The sequence below is a fragment of the Venturia canescens genome, chromosome 8 (genome assembly GCF_019457755.1).
Source record: "Venturia canescens isolate UGA chromosome 8, ASM1945775v1, whole genome shotgun sequence".
NCBI lineage: Eukaryota > Metazoa > Arthropoda > Insecta > Hymenoptera > Ichneumonidae > Venturia > Venturia canescens.
This window is the reverse complement of record NC_057428.1, coordinates 5797676-5813790: the sequence shown is the minus strand read 5'-3', so window position 1 is coordinate 5813790 and position 16115 is coordinate 5797676. Positions and strand designations below refer to the sequence as shown.

Sequence of the window (16115 nt, the reverse complement as noted above, 5' to 3'; positions counted from 1 at the left end):
CACAAAATATTTATAAATAAGGTTTTCGAAAGTTTTCCAATGTTTCTATTGTGATGTTTAAAAATAATTTCTCCAATGATTTTCGTTAAGTTTTGTGCAATCCATAACAGTTTGATATTCTTCGAATGTTTGAAATGATCCCCTCGATTTTTCAACGATTCCGAATGTGTTCACGATTTTGTGGGATTAAAATCATTTTCCGTAAGGTTTATGATATTTTGTATCATTGTGGAATTTTCCCTCCTTATTTATAAATTTTGTTTTCAATTTTTTTGGTGAAATCATTGTGAATAAAAAAAATATGAAGATTTTTCAATGAAACGAATTTTTTGATTGATTTTCCTTAAAATTTGACAGAAGGAGAAAGAAAAATATTTATATATAGCGCTCACCAAGTCCACCAGAATTCGTAATTTTCAGATATTTATATTGAATTCCATTGCTAGCAATTTTTATTTCATTAAAAAATGTGCTTCAAATGACTTTTTGAAGGATTCTTTTCTATTCATATTATCATACCCAGAGATAGATAGTTGACATACCCACGTCGATGGACAAAATTTTTAAACTCTGCATGTAGCCACCAAGGTTCAACCGGACAAAAGAAAAAGTATGAAGTGCGTCAAGACTAACAGAATTGCTTATTTTTTAATATGACCATTGCATTTTGAAAACATAACTTCTTATGCCATTCATAAATAGGTCATCGCTGACTTTTTGTAACATTCATCATTATTTTTTATTATTTATTATTTATAATCTATATCCAAATTCTATTATTCATCTATAATATTTATTATTTATATATATCCATATTCAAAGTTTACAAGTATCCGCTGCGATTTATTCATCTACATTTTGATACAGACAGAAAAAAGTACCACTGATTCATAAAATTTATTATACTAAAAGGAAAAAAGATAGCGAACTTTAAAATGAACAGAACTCATAATTGTTTTATGTATCTTCGTTCATATCAAGAGACTCGGTAGAGTCTTGGGACAAGTACATTGACAGCCCTGTCATCTGCTGGTCTGAAGCTCTCGCCAAGACTATACTTTCTCTGAATAAAACGATTCTCGGTGGTGGGGGTGTTACGTCCAGAAGGGACGAACGTAATCGGGAAATTTGTTTAGTTTTCGCTGCCACCAACCTACACAAAATGTAGGATTTTTGAAATGTAAAATATTTTAATGGATATTTAGTTTGATGATCTGAATGAAATTGAAATAATTGAATAATTAAGAGAATAACCGAAATATTGTAATAAGTTAAATAATTAAAGGATCACACACACGCACAGAATTAACTTGGTTTGAAAAAGTGAGTCGCGACACTCGATAACAGAACGTTCGTGAGGCAAGGGGCAATGTGTTGCTCACTTCGCGTGTGTTAACGGAACTGATGTACAAAAATCCTCACCACGGCGACGAGAGCTCTAAAGCGATCGTCGTGACGGAGTTTTCAGTGCATCTCAGCACTTTAGTCTCTAAGTCATGACTTTAGTCGTTATCAAGGGTATCCACGAGCCACCTTGGAAGTCGCAATTTTTTATTTCCTTTAAAGTTTTTATTATAAGTATAAATTGCCATACATAATTTGGATTCTTTACGCACTTACAAACTTAAAAAATAAAACGTAGATATTTTGTGAGACTGGTAAACTTTAGGCCGTGTTAGAGGCTTCTCGAAGTTTTACAATGATATGGTGTGTTTATGTATTTTCTGTTAATTTTTGCGTTTGTACAATATTTACAATGAGATAATTATGTGTGTGTGTGTGTGCGTGGAAAAATTTGAGTGACGTGTGGGCATATAGAAAAACCACGCATTAAAAGGTTCAGTGGATTAATATTTGTATAGCTTGTGAGCATTCATTATACGATCTAGGTTAGTAGCGCAGTGTGCAACCTGAAAGGTAGTTTAATTTTTTATTATTATTTTTTTTTCCTTAGTGATTTGTGCCTTTTTGGGATGTTTTTACCCTTATAGATTGATACGTTCGCTAATATTATCTTTTTCTTCTCTTGTGCTTCCTATGGGATCTGGTATTCGCAAGACTAAGTCTTGTATTCAGTTCATTTATGTGTACTGCTGTGTTATCAAGCCAATAATATTTTGTATGAAGTCTGTGATCATCATACAAGTCTGTCTTTGGGATAGCTCTATCGTAAAGAATGTTTTGCATATTATTTGTAATGTGGGTGTATGTTCTGGGAAGTCTATTATTTGCTGCGTGTCTTTTCCAGTGCATTAATATGGGAATGTTGTTGGCGTCTTGTATTATGCCTGCTCGATCATGTAGGATGAATGATTGTGGTTGTATATAGCCAGTGTTTAATGAAAAATTGGTTAATATTGGATCGGGTCTGCTAAATTCTTTTATGGTTTCCTTTTCTGATAATAGTGTATTGGCGTAGTAGTCTCTTGTGATTTTTATGATAAAATTATCTATACGTGGTATGTTTCCTGTATTATATAGTGTAGAGTTTTTGACCCTATGTTGATAATCTGAAGATATTGATCTATGTAGAAATAGTGCAGCTCGTAAACAATTTCTTTTGAATTTTCTTATGTTTTCAGCCTGTGCTGCTCCTAGGTTCCACATGACTGGTGCGGCGTAGGTGATAATTGGCCTAATGAGCGTTTGATATATTATTACTTTGGCTGTGGGTGAAATGTATTTATTGTGGATCAGTCTCGTTAGTGAGAGGTATCTTTGTTTTGCTTTATCAAGTTGAATTAGCCAGTGTTTATTGCATCTGACTAGGTTGTCGATATGTACCCCTAGGTATTTAACAATATTTTTTGTGGGAATTTGTATAGGTTCCCTAGAATCTGGGTTGTGTGTTGTGATTGCAAATTCATTCTTGAGTATCCGATCACTTGGATTTAGGCATCCGTTGATGCGCCTGAATAATATTGATTCGCATTTAAGTGGATTAATTCTTAGATTCCAAGTTGAATAATAATTATTAATTTTGTTTACGAGTATGTTTAAAGTTTCTTTTATGTAAGGTATGTTTTTTCCTGCAACGTAGATAATTAAATCGTCTGCATGTGCTATTGAGTGTGTGTTACTATTATTCTTATTTAGGTTAAAAGAATTTAGGATATCACAAGTGAAGACATTAAACAGTATAGGGGAGGTGACTGTGCCTTGTTGTAGGCCCTCTATTATGGTGAAGCTTTTCGATGAGTACTCAATTCCGTCCTATACTGTAAATGTGCGTTCATGTACCATATCCCAAATGATTTTCGTTAAATGAACCGGGGACTGTTTTTTTATTAATTTGTACGTTTGACCATTAAGCCACACAGAATCGAATGCTTCTTCTAGGTCGATTAGAGTTGCGCCTATTATTTTTCCAGAGGCAAGGTAGCCATTTACGTCTGATAGTAGTTTGTTTATTGCATGGGTCGTGGAGTGTTTGTATCTAAATCCGTATTGCGTTAATGTTTCTGGGTATGGTAAGATAGCTCGTTGAAGAACAATTTCGAATCTAGAGTCGCGGCAGCGACTCTGAGACAAGTACATTTATAAGATATGACGAGTTGCTGCCAGAGACTCTTTACCGGAGCGATAGCGTTTCCAATTGTTTTCGAAAATTTTCAAAATTTGTTTCTTCAATAATTAATTAACTATATCATTTCGGAGAATATTATACGTTGACATATTTTTTATTATTTTTTTTCTTTCGATTGCGACCTCTTCGAACTCTGTAGCTTGACGCGTTGAAGAGATATTAATTATTTATTTTTTAATTGCATCAAAAAATGGGTCGGATTTTCGCACACATTTTTGATGTTTATTTGTTTTATATCTAGTGACAAATCTGGTGCCATAATACATTTTATATACCGATATATTTTTTTTCTGGTGCCATAATACCAATATATACCTATATATTTTCGTGTCGTATGACGTATGGTGTGTTGTTTATGCTGATAGATGACGAGGTTATAAAGATCGCGAATTTGACAGTTCACCGATATCCCGGTCGGTAGTACAAGTATATACCTATATATTTCCGTTATGATACGACGTATGGTGTGTTATTTCAATGCTAACTAAATGAGGTTATAAAGATCGCGAATGTTACAATTCACCGAAACTGTTCCAATTTTTTCCGGTTCTGTAGAAAATAAATAAAAGCAGTACAATGTTTTAGTGAAAGTGGTGAGAAAAAAGTGAAGAAGAAAGAGATAAAGACCGAGGAATCCAAGAGTGTTGTGTAATGGAAAAAAAAACGAAAATTGTCAACAACGTTCGGATTGATGGTAAAAATATTTAGAAAGGTTAGAGATTTTTTCTATATATATCTTGAGATGTAGTCCGGATTCTGAAACATTAGGAATAAAAATCCATGCCTCCGCTCTTTCTCATCAGCTCTCTCTGATTGTATCATCAAACTTGTCGATGTTTGTTATTGCAGAATATCTAAAGACGCGGCATCGTCTTGTAATAAAATAACCCAAAACAGGAATGACGGAAAAGAGCCAGGGACTACAAAAATATAGAAAGGCAGTATAATCGCATTGTCTGTAAACGTATAACAGACTATTCGAAAGTGCTTGATTACAAAATTTCTATTGGCAAATCAAAACTGAGGCAATCAGTATTTTTTTCATTTTGCATTGGTGGAAATTTTTTCATCAAAAAGACTAAATTGATAATCACGGAGAGTTTTCACTTCAATTCCAACAAAGTAAAATTTAAGTTCGAAATAAAATATGTCCGCGTGTGTGTATATGTGTGTATTAGGGTGGTCGTTATTTGGGGTCTTTTAAAACAATGCTTAACCCTCGACCATGCGGGTTGAAGTTTTCCGTTTGAAATACATGGAATTTTTCTGCGTCTGTGGTCACGATTTTACTGTGGGCCTCAATACGTTTGGAAAATCTTGAAATTTTCAGAAATTATTTTACAAGCATGTTGCTACACGGAAAAAACTTTCAAAGCTCCTATCCTTAAAATGTTGTATAGCATCATCATACTAACCCATTAATGCGCAAAACGATATTTTTGGACACACAATTTCAAGTACGCAGTTTTGACTGAAAAACAAAAGAAAAATTCTCCAAAATCTGATATAGGGGGTTTTTGAGGGTGCTCTTTCAGAACCTGGCGTTTATTTTTTAAAATTAAATCAAAATCTTCATTATTTTTGCGTTTTGAATTGGAAAGTCAAAAATTTTGAACGTTTTTTTCCCTCAAATCGATTTCCGTTACTGTTGCTGCACTCAAATAACCATATTAAGGCCAGCAAAAGTGTTTTTAATGTCTGACCTTTCCGGAACATTGGTTATAACCAGTATTTTTCTCGAAAGACTCAACAAAGAAATGTAACAGAACAAAAAGTGTTGAGAATCGACTAAAGAATACGCCTGATTTTTTTCAAAAATTTTCTAGCTAGTTTTGTATTTTTCAATTTCGATTAATTTTGTAAAATTTTTGAAGTTCTGAAAAGATTCACACGCATTCTTCGGATGATTCTAAACAATTTTTGTTATATAATTTTTTTGTAAAGTTGAAACTTTTTGAAAAAAAAATTATTTTCCATCGAATAATAAATAGGTTCATAATTTTCTTCTTAAAAAGTTTCAACTTGAAAAAAAAATTATATAACAAAAATTGTTTAGAATCATCCAAAGAATGTGAATCTTTTCAAAGATTTTAAATATTTTAAAAATTTATCGAAATTGAAAAATACAAAAATAGCTAGAAAATTTTTGAAAAAAATCACACGTATTCTTTAGAAGATTCTCAATACTTTTTGTTCTGGAACATTTCTTTGTTATGTCAAGACTTTCGAGAAAAAAAATCATACAGATTTTCATCATGCTGTTTTGCAAAAGCCGCCATTATGCAAAAACTGAGTAAGAAAAAAGTGTTTATAACCAGTGTTCTGGACTCGTCAGACCTTAAGAACATCTTTGCTGGCGATAATATGGTTATTTGAGAGCAGCAACAGTAAGGGAAATCGCTTTGAAAAAAAAAATGTTAGAAAATCTTGACTTTTCAATTAAAAACGAATAAATAATGAAGATTTTGATTTAATTTTACAAAATAAATGCAAGATTCTGAAAGAGCACTCTCAAAAACCCCCTATATCAGATTTTGTTCTTTAGTTAAAACTGCGTACTTGAAATTGTGTGTCCAAAATTGTCGTTTTGCGCATTAATGGGTTCTTATAGTGATGCTATACAACATTATAAGGGTAGGAGTTTTGAAAATTTTTTTCGTGTAGCAACATGCTTGTAAAACAATTTATGGAAATTTCAAGATTTTCCAAATGTATTGAGGCCCACAGTATAATCGTGACCACAAACGCAGAAAAATTCCATGTATTATGAACAGAAAACTTCAACCCCCATGGTCGAGGGTTGAGCATTGTTCTACAAATCTGACAAAATTACAGCATTACTTTTTATGTATTTCGAACCAATTTAGGGGGCGAAAAGGGTAAAATAAATTTGATCCCAAATAACTACCACCCTAGTGGGTATTAAAATACCTAAAACAACTTGCACGCATAATAAAACGATTTTTATTTTCAAAAAAACTGATTCGCCTTGAGGGGGTCACCCCCCATGGCAACCGCATTTTTTGGGGTTTCCTCTATTTTTTGCGACGAGAAAAAAACACAGACTTAAAATTTAAAGAGTTTATTCATTGGTATTTCAACTTTATGATAGAATTTTTTAACTCTGATGTCTCGAGTTAATTCCGTGTAAAATTAATCCACAGGATCCCATATGCTTCTCCATGGTGTCCACGATTCCCGGGGGTCCCGTTTATCTGCGATCAAAAAACCGAGGAGCGTTTTGATTTGTAAAGCAGTGGGCTATTGCCTGAACTAAAATCATACAGAAATATCGAAATTGAAGGATTATTGAGCTATGCAACATTTTGAAAAATTGAAATAAGGTTTTTCTAAACGGAAAAATCCTTCAATGTTTAATATTTCTGTATAATTTTAATTCAGGTGATAACCACTGCTTTACTAATCCAAACGCTCCTTGGTTTTTTGATTTCAGATAAACCGATCCCCTGGAATCGTGGAGACTTTGAAGAAACATATAGGTTCCTGTGGAGTAGCTTTACACCGAATCTACCAGAGATATCAGAGTTAAAAAATTCTACCATCGAGTTGAAATACCATTGAATAAACCCTTTAAATTTCAAAAGTCTATGTTTTTTTTCTTTGCCGCAAGAAAATTGCGAAAAAACCCTACAAAATTCGGCCGCCATGCGGGGTGACCCCCTATGTTGGATTTAATTATTCCAATCGATCAATATCGCGTTATCTTGAAAAAAGATTCGAGTGCCTTAGTCATTGAAATCCTGTCGTTATTTAACGACATTGAAATTTATTATTCGTTTTAATTTATTGAGTTTTTAAATAAATTAGCCGTAATTTGATTAAAAAATGTTTGTTTCCTTTTTTTTTGATATCTCTTTCAATGAGACAGGGAATAATTTTAATTAAAAAATTTTTCAATAAATGTCTTTTCGCAAGTACACTCTGATGGGTGATAATATGATCATTACATCTGAACGGTAGTCTCAGTGAATAAACCCTACATATATGTTACTCATACATGTAGTGTGCATTTCTTGGTACGAACAAAAAATGAATTAACAATAACAGATTGTCCTCTATATTGTGCCCTAACATGAAGAGTTTGATTTTCCAATATCCTGTAAAATTTTTTCAAGTTCACAGTGCACAAAAAGTAGTCAAATCAAACCATAAGTAACAGCACGAATGCTGTTAAAAAATTGGAGACAAGTACATTTATGTTTGATGTCACCTGGACAGTAGTCTCAGTGAAACCCTATGTGACACTCATGTAGTTCAAAACACGAATGCACGATGATTTATAAGAAGTTGTTCGATCTGTTCTCTCGAAACTTGCTTCAAATGAGCAATTCATTACTAAAGGTTATAAAAAAAAAACCATTTCAAACGCAATGAATAAAAAAATGAATCTATTAAATCATGGTAATGCGTGAAAAACGTTTGGTTCAAAGGAACAAAACGTGGTCAAATAAATGCAAAAGTGACGAGTACATCGGATGACGAGTGAAAAAAATTCAAAACATAATGGCATGTAAAAAAAATTACGAAACCAACTGTAAATAATTTCAACAAAACAATTAAGAAAAGCTTTCACAAATCATGAAAAAATATTATATTAAAAAAAATACAAATCTGTAATTATATTGTAAAGGAAAAAAAAAATTCAAATAGGACGTGAGAAATTCATTCTTACGGGAAGCACCCGGAACTTGAGAAAGTTCAAGTGAATCAAAAAAGTTACCATCTGAGTTATGTGCAGCACTACAATTTATGGCATCAATCGGAGGATAAGTATTTTATTAGTATATAATACATAATTTTTCACAATATGAAATTGTTCTGAGAAACGTTCAAATCCAAAAAAAAATCGCATCGAAGGTAAAAGTCATTTGTTACTCTATGGTGGCAGAGACTTACTTAGAAGAAAATCGATTCTTCTCAGACTTTCAGGATCCCCTGGTATTCACAATATTCGACGTCGATTTCGTATCGGTACAAATTATGTTTAAATATGTGCTAAAAGTACTTGTCCGGCCCATCACTTTTCATTCAAATTGCTCATTCAAATAAAAATCAAACTAGACGTTAATTTCTGCGTTATTTTTATGGAACTAGCATTAACGCTGCTACACGCCCACTTGAATTTGGACATCATTCCACATATGCTCGGCGGCAACTATCTCTTCGCAACAATTCATGGCATCGAGTAAACAAAACCATTGCAACGAATAGAGGCTTTACATTCCGATATATGGAAAATTTTTTTTTAAGAAAGGGTATATAGTAATACACTAGGGAATCACTTTTCATCGAATTTCAAGAAATGCCCGTGTCGCACTCATTTTTTAATGTTGATTTCAACAAAGTGCAATTGTGTACGTGACCATAAAAAAACGAAATTGTACAGACGAATCTGCTCGAAAATTTATTGAATTGCCATTTATTATCAGCTGAATATCTTCAGTAATAGAATAGATTAGTTGCTATAACGAATAAAATTCGTTTGAAGAAGAAAACGTGTAGTAAAAATTGCCGTCATTTCAATATAAACTGGAGAGTTAATTTGGAAGCTGGACAATGCTTATCGTGCGAAGGATACTTTTTCATAAATACGCAATAATATCTCTTGGATATTACAGAAAAATTTGTTTGCAATTTTTTATAATGAATGCAATTAAGTTAAAATCTCTTGGAGGTAATTTTTTAAATTCCCTCTGTTTCCCTCTGTACGCATAGATGTGATCCATCAGATCTAGAAGAGCCCTGATTTTTATTTGAATGAGCAATTTGAATGAAAAGTGATGGGCCGGACAAGTACTTTTAGCACATATTTAAACATAATTTGTACCGATACGAAATCGACGTCGAATATTGTGAATACCAGGGGATCCTGAAAGTCTGAGAAGAATCGATTTTCTTCTAAGTAAGTCTCTGCCACCATAGAGTAACAAATGACTTTTACCTTCGATGCGATTTTTTTTTGGATTTGAACGTTTCTCAGAACAATTTCATATTGTGAAAAATTATGTATTATATACTAATAAAATACTTATCCTCCGATTGATGCCATAAATTGTAGTGCTGCACATAACTCAGATGGTAACTTTTTTGATTCACTTGAACTTTCTCAAGTTCCGGGTGCTTCCCGTAAGAATGAATTTCTCACGTCCTATTTGAATTTTTTTTTTCCTTTACAATATAATTACAGATTTGTATTTTTTTTAATATAATATTTTTTCATGATTTGTGAAAGCTTTTCTTAATTGTTTTGTTGAAATTATTTACAGTTGGTTTCGTAATTTTTTTTACATGCCATTATGTTTTGAATTTTTTTCACTCGTCATCCGATGTACTCGTCACTTTTGCATTTATTTGACCACGTTTTGTTCCTTTGAACCAAACGTTTTTCACGCATTACCATGATTTAACAGATTCATTTTTTTATTCATTGCGTTTGAAATGGTTTTTTTTTTATAACCTTTAGTAATGAATTGCTCATTTGAAGCAAGTTTCGAGAGAACAGATCGAACAACTTCTTATAAATCATCGTGCATTCGTGTTTTGAACTACATGAGTGTCACATAGGGTTTCACTGAGACTACTGTCCAGGTGACATCAAACATAAATGTACTTGTCTCCAATTTTTTAACAGCATTCGTGCTGTTACTTATGGTTACTTTACTGATTGCCGAGGTGAGACTTATTGGTCTATAACTGGTTGGGTGTGAAGGATCTTTACCTTTTTTTTTGTATAGGAATTATTTTAGATTTTTTCCAGGCCTTCGGGAAATACTGGTGATTCAGTGCATTATTAAATATTACTGTGTAGCCTTTAATAATTTGAATAGGTAGGTGTTTGAGGACGATAGGAGGTATATTGTCTGGACCAGTGGATGATTTATTAGGTAATTTAGAGAGCGTGTTTTGTATTATTGTGATATTTGTGAAGAAGTTTCTATATTCGTTTATAAAGGTTGGTGCGTGAGCTTTGTTGTTTTCAGAGAATGTTGTGAGCGTTGCCTCGTTTTGTCTGTCATTTCTGATTTCGGTGTTGAATGCATTGATTTTATCGTCTACTATCTTGCGTAATTGTGTGTCGTGATTAAGATACCTCGGAGAATTTATGCTTTCGTAATGTGCTCCAATAATGTTCGAAATGTCTATGTTGTTTGTGATGATGTAGTTGTTGGCGTCTATCGGTAAGTCGTTAGGATCAATGTTTGCTCTTTGTAATAAGTTACTATTGATATTGATATGCATTGAGTGGAGTTTCTTGTGTATTTTCGGTCTAAAGAAGGCGTTAATTTTTGGAAAAAATTTGTCTGGGTCTCGATGGTTGATTAGAGTGTACATTTTTTTCCAGTATTTTTCGGAATTGATTTGAAATTGTTCTTTTATGAGCTTCTTTGTGTTGTTGATGAGTGCTTTTATTGTTCTAGACAATGGTGATTTCATTTGTGGGTCGATTCTCCTTCTCTTATTTAAAGCGGTGAGGAGTTTGGTTTTGTGTTTTTGGAGTTTGATGATAGTTTTGTTGATGTATATAGTGGTATTATTTTTTGGAGTGTATAGTGGCACACATTTACTGATTGTGTGGGCGATATAGTCGGCAATATTGGATATGAATGTATCTATTTCGGGTATCGTAAGGTTTCTGTTATCAGGTGGAGATGCTTCGTAAATATCATTCAGCTCGGATTTGAATTTTATCCAGTCCGTTTTTTTGTATATGTATTTATGTATTTTATGTTCATTATGTGAGTCTATGTACGTATTTGTGCTTTCGATAGTAAAGAATATTGCTTTGTGATCGCTGTCGAATGTCAAGGTTTGTAATTTTTCCATGTATAGGTTTGTGAATTTGATAGCGTAGTCTGCTATACAAATGTCAAGGTTTGTTTGTGATGGCGTGTATGTCGGGGTGCAAGGGGAATATATTTTTGCTCTGAATATGGTATTGTTGTCGTTTAGCCAATCGTGAAGGTACCTGCCTCTGGGGTTCACTATACGGTCGCCGTAAGCCGTATGTCTCGCATTAAGGTCGCCGGCAATTATGTATTTATTCTTTGCGTTTTGTAGTTTCAGTTTTGTGAATAAAAAATTCAGTTCCCTTACAAAGGTTGCTTTAATATTAGAACTATTGGTTGCATAGATACTTATTATATATAGATTTTCTATGTGTTTTTTGGTATTATCGGTTAAGTTTAGTTTAATGATCGTGTATTCGAAGATGCTGTTTTTTTCGGAGCTCGGATATTGTATATGTGTGGCTTTAATTTCTTTTTTATACATAATGGCTGTGCCGCCGCCTTTTTTGGATGGGGGTCTATCAGTGCGGATAATGTTGTATTTTGGAAAGATAATACTGTGTGTGGCATTCACATATGTTTCCGATATTAGCGCTATGTCTATTTTGTTTTCTATAAGGAACTCATGTAGTTATACCTTCTTTGGTGTGTTCTTATGGAACGTACGTTTATCGCTGCTATGTTTAGCATTACAGTTGACAGTTGATCAGCTGTTTGTGTGTCACTCTTCTGTTGCTGTGTAGAGATGTCGCCGGTGTTGCTATGCTGTGTGAACTAGAAGACCTAGTTGTTCGAACAGCAGGTCGATGCGGATCTTGTTGTTGTTGATTTGAGTAGTCAGCTGAGTTAGACTGTCAGCGAGTGTGGAGATTATATCTCTTTTCAGGTCGTTTACCCATGATGGCGGTGATTCGAACTGTATCGAATTTTGGTTGACATGTTGTTAATTGGTATTCCCGATGTCGGTTGTGATTTGAGCATAAGTGAGATTCTGGGTTGTTCTTCTGTCAGTGAAGGCTCTTTTTTTGGTTATGGCCAGATCTTGTGTATCGTTTTTCTGTTCTCTAGTTTTTTTTTTTACGTATTTATAATATGGTCATCCACGATAGTTAGCTGGATGTCCATATTGTTCACAGTTTGCGCAACGGAGTAGATCTTTGTTCGATTCGATGGTTATATTGCACTTGCCTGGCTCATGGGTTTTACCGCATTTAACACATCTAAATTCCATGTTGCAATTGATGCTTGCATGTCCGAGTCGCTGGCATTTTTTACATTGAAAAATAGTGTTTTTTCGTAGATGTTCCCAGCGTATTTTCTGGTATAGTAGATTTCTGTTTTTTTTTTATGTATATCAATTCGCTATCATGCGTTAGTTGAACCAAGAATACATTCTGATGGCTATTTCTTTCACTGGTTTTCATTTTTGTGACCTTGATGATGTTAGTGTTGGCGAGATTTAAGCTCTTTATTTTTTCGAGTATATCTTGCTTCGTGAAGTCACCAGATATACCTTTGATCACAAGTGTTTTTGGTCTTAGGGTTTTCGGTGTAAAAGTGAAAAATTGTTTTTTCTGTCCGACGCAGGCGGAATGCGGCAACTTCGGCCCGCGCAGCGGTTTTCATGCTTTTCGTGCTTATCACCCTCGCCTTCGGCTCGGGTGACAATTCTGCCCGCGGTTTGAAGTAGTCTACTTTCCCTCCCTAGGTGTGTAATATACTATTTTTTCACTTAGGATAGAGATTATTTTTTTGTGTTCTTCCAGGTTGTTTGCGAAGATTGTTACCTCGTTTGCCGATGTTAGGCGGATATAGAAGGCATTTTTTTCGGTGTTATTTTTGTTGACCATATTGATAATTTCTTTTGTTTTCGAGGTTTTGACGTGTATAGGTGGTGGTTACACGGTTTTAATAACGTTCATTTGTATTTGTGCGGTGGTTTGGCCGGTTTCAGTTAGCGTTGTATCTTCTAGACCGTTATTTGAATTTATGTGGAATTCTCCTGCCAGATTTTCGAATGAGTTTTCCAAAGAAATGTCGGTTTTGTAACTCTGTGAGTGTGGTTTACCTCTTGCTGTTTTTTTTGGTGCTATCCAGTCGCTGGTGTTTGGTTGTGGTTCCGTTTTTTCTTCACCGTTATTCGGATTTGAAGTACGAGGTCGTGCTCCAGAGACGTTGGGGCGTGGAGCCCCGGTCGATGGTTCGCGCGGTTTATTGGCGCCAAATTCTTTCACGAAGCTTTTATTTGTGGCTTCCAACGTTTCGATTGACATGGGCCTTGTTGTCGTTGATCATTTGAGTATTTTATTTGTTGCAGTTCCTGATGTAGGAGATTCGGTTTTTCTTTTGTTAGTCATATTTAAATTTTGAGCTGGAGGGGTGCCTCCCTGAGGAGGCGCCCTTGTCGGAGTTTTGCTGTTTATTGTGTTCAATTTAGTATTCGAGTTTTTTGACACGTTTCACATAACAAGGTCACAAGTAGCCGTGAGTGAAGAAAGAGTTATTTATGACACTTTGATTATTTTATAAATTCGTTTGGTTTTGGAGTTTGAAATTTAAGGTATAATTTTATCGCTTTCCTCGGTACGATGTGGCTTGTTCGCGCGCCGCGGAAAGACTGCCTTGGAAGTCGCAATCAGGTGATACCGAATCAGCGGATTCTAAGCGGTTGCTAAGGCATGGGGCATCGCGTACTGACCGAATCAAGAAAATTCTAGCAGTTTTTTTAATAAAAGAAATATTTTAAAGTTGAGAGGAATCGTCGTCAAGTCTTGCGTTTAATGATAACTAAACGCGGGACATGACAGGGATAAAATTGACATGTGATTTTGTTGAATTACAAAGCTCAGGAGCCATTTAGCAACTTGAAAATTGAAGTTTAAGCTAGTTTATAAATTCTCTTTCGATTGCGCCCAAAATCATCATGATCAGTGGCATAATTCCCAAGAATAAACTTTGCACCGGCTTAACCGGTTGACTGGTGAGCTTTTTTCCAGTTTTTGTGCCAAAACTGGTACGAGCCAATATGTTACCGAAAATCACGATAATTTATTTCTGAGGGTTTTCGAGGTTGCTGATTCCATTTTCATGTGATAAAGCATGAAATTTTCGCAGTGAAAAATTAACAAATTTCACCCTGAACCCTTATTTTTCACATTTTTGGGGGTAGCGAATTTTGTTTGATTGCGATGAAACAGTCCAGTGTGCTAAAAAACTAAAAATTTTCATGTCATATAGCATGAAAATCCATTGAAAAAACGAAAAATTTCATCCTCAACCTTCAATTTTCCCCATTTCCAAGGGTAGTGAGGTGAAAATTAAGTTCAAAAATCGACTCAGCGACCCAAAAAACCATTGTATACCAATTTTTGTCCAAATTAATTGAAAATTGAAAAAGTTATTTCAATATGTACACATATGATACAAAACCAGAATGGGCCCGACTTTTTTTTGTACATATATGATCCAATACCAGTCAACCGGTTAAGATTATGCAAAAGTCACTAACACATTCGGGATTTGACGTATCTGTATACGTGTACTCTGACCACTACAAACATAGGTACCTTGACCCCCATGATCACCAATCCCCGGTGAGAGAATTTTTGTTGTAACTAATGAGAGGTGAAAACATTTCTGAGCCAATGACATCCAATAAAAAGAGCACAGACGTTTGGCGGAAAGCTAAGGAGCTCGAGAGCTCGAAAGTCACCAGCCGAAGTTTCACGTCATGATGACGTTTGGGGTTATGATGTTATGAGTGCGTGCGGGATAAATAAAAATAATTTTCGTCATCTAACGGAGTGCATATTAGTATTTATTTTGTTAAAAATTGTAGTATATTAAATCGGTATAAAAGTGGCTGCATAAATGTAGTCTGTGATGTGTGTGTGAAAGAAAATAGAAAAAATGCGCGATGCATATGTCAACGAAACTTTTCAAGATTTCATTTTTTCGTTCGATTGGAAATATGTGTCAACTGAAATAATCCTTCAATTAAACCAGGGTAGGAAGAATATTGTCCAGTGTAAATATATCGTCAGTTGCGTGATTATATATCATGTGTAATAATGTAGGTTATATATACGAGTTCCCTTTGATAGCTGTGTGGTAACAAACCAGCCGGGGTTTAACGTTACGAAGTGCGGGACAAATGTCACAAACATTCGCATAGTTAGTGAGTAATATAAATAAGGCAAATCAGTTTATCAAAAATAGGTCTGGAAGTTGTGAGGAAAAACCTTCGTCAACCTATAACGTCAAATTTTCTTTTTGCGATCTGAAATATTATCGTTGATAATTAATAAAAGAAGAGCGAACAGAACTGTTAGTATAATGTTAGGAACTTCAATTGAATAAATGTTTTGATAACGAGGGGGGGGGGGGGGGGAATAAATAAGTAAAAAATAAAAGAAAAGAGAGAACGACAGAGTGAACGCATCCACTTCCGGCGGAGCGGGCGAAAGCCGTGAGCGAATGAATTGCGAGCGTGGTAAGAGAGAGAGAGAGGAAGAGCGCGCGTAGGAGAGTTAGTGGCCGAATGGCTGTTGAGCGAGCGAGTTCGTGTGCGAGAGAGAAAGAGAGAATCTGTAAAATCATGGAAATCAATGGTCGTAAGACTTTAAATCCAAGAAACAAAACGTTGTTAAATAAATGCAGAAGTTGCCGAGTACATCGCACTACGAACAAAAGAATTACAAAAGAAGAAAAATAGGACACAA

General features: G+C 34.6%; 1 protein-coding gene across 8 annotated transcripts in view; it reads right to left on the bottom strand.

Annotated features, from left to right (window-relative positions):
- The window catches only part of Drep2 (DNA fragmentation factor-related protein 2), a 438119-nt gene that overhangs the window by 326305 nt on the left and 95699 nt on the right, over nucleotides 1-16115 (bottom strand). Inside the window, exon 1 of one of the 8 annotated variants that reach the window (XM_043427017.1) lies at nucleotides 12032-12961. The exons of the other annotated variants lie outside the window; for them this stretch is intronic. The gene's annotated coding sequence lies outside the window, so the exon portion shown is untranslated. Of the gene's footprint in view, nucleotides 1-12031; nucleotides 12962-16115 lie in introns of those variants that run through there. 8 annotated transcript variants of the gene reach the window in all.